Raw genomic sequence first — 2,802 nt, 5'->3', positions numbered from 1 at the left:
ATTAGTCTATGTCTTTTTATTGGGGAATTGAGTCCATTGATGTTAAGAGAAATTAAAGAAAATTAATTGTTGCTTCCTGTTATTTTTATTGTTAAAGTTGGGATTCTGTTCTTGTGGCTGTCTTCTTTTAGGTTTATTGAAGGATTACTTTCTTGCTTTTTCTAGGGTGTAGTTTTCGTCCTTGTGTTGATATTTTCCCTTTTTTATCTTTTGAAGGGCTGGATTCGTGGAAAGATATTGTGTGCATTTTATTTTATCATGAAATATTTTGGTTTCTTTATCTATGGTAATTGAGAGTTTTGCTGGGCATAGTATCCTGGGCTGGCATTTGTGTTCTCTTAGGGTCTGCATAACATCTGTCCAGAATCTTCTGTCTCTCGTAGTCTCTGGTGAGAAGTCTGGTGTAATTCTAATAGGCCTGTCTTTATATGTTACTTGACCATTTTCCCTTACTGCTTTTAATATTCTATCTTTATTTAGTGCATTTGTTGTTCTGATTACTATATGTCGGGAGGAATTTCTTTTCTGGTCCAGTCTATTTGGAGTTCTGTAGGCTTCTTGTGTGTTTACAGGCATCTCTTTCTTTAGGTTTGGGAAGTTTTCTTCTATAATTTTGTTGAAGATATTTGATGGCCCTTTAAGTTGAAATCTTCATTCTCATCTACTCCTATGAAATACTCATCTCATCTGTAGGTTTAGTCTTCTCATTGTGTCCTGGATTTCCTGGATGTTTTGAGTTAGGATCTTTTTGCATTTTCCCTGATTGTTGTGTCCATGTTCTCTATGGAATCTTCTGCACCTAAGATTCTCCCTTCCATCTCTTGTATTCTGTTTCTGATGCTCACATCTATGGTTCCAGATTTCTTTCCTAGGGTTTCTATTCCAGCATTGTCTCATTTTGGGTTTTCTTTATTGTTTCTACTTCCCTTTAAGGTCTTTGGTGGTTTTGTTCAATTCCATCACCTGTTTAGTTGTGTTTTCCTGTATTTCTTTAAGGACTTCTACCTCTTTAGCAGTGTTCTCCTGTATTTATTTAAGTGAGTTATTAAAGCCCTTCTTGATGTCCTCTACCATCATCATGAGATATGCTTTTAAATCCAGGTCTAGTTTTTCAGGTTTGTTGGGGTATCCAGGACTGGCTGAGGTGGGAGTGCTGGGTTCTGATGATGGTGAGTGGTCTTGGTTTCTGTTAGTAAGATTCTTATGTTTGCCTTTCGCCATCTGGTAATCTCTGGAGTTAGTTGTTATAGTTGTCTCTGGTTGGAGCTTGCTCCTCCTGTGATTCTGTTAGCCTCTGTCAGCAGACTTGGGATTCTAGCTCTCTCCTGAGTTTCAGTGGTCAGAGTACTCTCTGCAGGCAAGCTCTCCTCTTCCAGGGAAGGTGCACAGATATCTGGTATTCAGACCAGCCTCCTGGCTGAAGATGAAGGCCAGAAACAGGGCCTGTCCCAGAAGATGTGTTGCCTCTGTAGTCTGCACACTCACCTGCACAGACTGGTCTCCAAGGGTCATGGGACACAAGATGGCTTTCTCACCTGCTCTGGTGGTCAGAGCCCTCCTGGGCAGACACCTCTCCTCTGGTGGGGAAGGTGCCCGGATGTCTGGAGCCTGAAACAGGGTCTGTCCCAGAAGATGTGTCGATTCTGCCTGTCCCAGAGACTGTGTCACTTCTGCAGTCAGCTTGCTCACCCATCTTCATTTTTATAACCATGCAATGTGATACACTCTGTAGCATCTTCCTTGAGTGAGCAGGGCTAGAGAATTCATGATAACAGAGAAGTGTATCAATGTCTTTGCCCTTGCCTCTCATAACATTAGCTGTTGTTGTTTGCAAACATCCCTAAGGCACTTTCTTATACTTTCAGTAGCTGGCTTCCATGTCAACTCAACTTGATGAGTGTTTCCAGGTTGCTGGGCTTTGGTTTCCATCCCCACCTCCAGCCTTCACACACTGTTCCTGTGGCAGGTCTTATGACCCCTGTGCTACATTCATAGTCTAGTTAAAGTAGTGTCCTCTAGTACTGCTAGAGAGAGCAGGAGAGGAAAAGAGAGGAAAGGTCTGCTACCAGCCCTGGGCCAGAACTGGAGCCTCATCAGCCCACCCAAAAGAAATGGGAAAATAGGATTCGGATATTACATAGATGGGAGTGATTTTATGGCTGCCAATCTAAGGGACAAGAAACAGAGTCATTTGTCAAAACTTAGATAAAGTAATTCCAAAAGTAATGCTTAAAAAAATGGGCAAAACAAGATAGTCTTGTCATACTTCATAAAGCATAAAGTAAGATTGGAAGAGAAGCTGTGTACAAGCCAGAGCATGATGCTTGGGGACATTTGCAGAGGAAAACATATTCAGGGAGCAACCAAAGAAACATTTGCAATGGCTGACACTCTATAAAAAATTACTAGGCATGCAAAAAACAGAAACATATTAGTGCACAGTGACACTGAAAACCACTGGATGAAAATAGATAAAAGTGTCACCTGCAAGGGAGGTCATGAGTTAGGACAATAAAATCAGCTATGCAAACAACACTAAGTTTGATTTACAAAGATAACCAAAAGCACACAAAGTTGGAGAGAGAGAGAGAGAGAGAGAGAGAGAGAGAGAGAGAGAGAGAGAAAGAGAGAGAGAGAGATTTTATTTTTTTTCCGTTTTTTAAAAAATTAGGTATTTTTTTCAATTACATTTCCAATGCTATCCCAAAAGTCCCCTAAACCCTTCCCCCAACTCCCCTACCCACCAATTCCCACTTCTTGGCCCTGGAGTTCCTCTGTACTGAGGCATATAAAGTTTGCAGG

Source organism: Mus caroli, chromosome 12 (genome assembly GCF_900094665.2).
Source record: "Mus caroli chromosome 12, CAROLI_EIJ_v1.1, whole genome shotgun sequence".
In the NCBI taxonomy this organism is placed as follows: Eukaryota; Metazoa; Chordata; class Mammalia; order Rodentia; family Muridae; genus Mus; species Mus caroli.
This window is presented reverse-complemented; position numbering follows the sequence as displayed.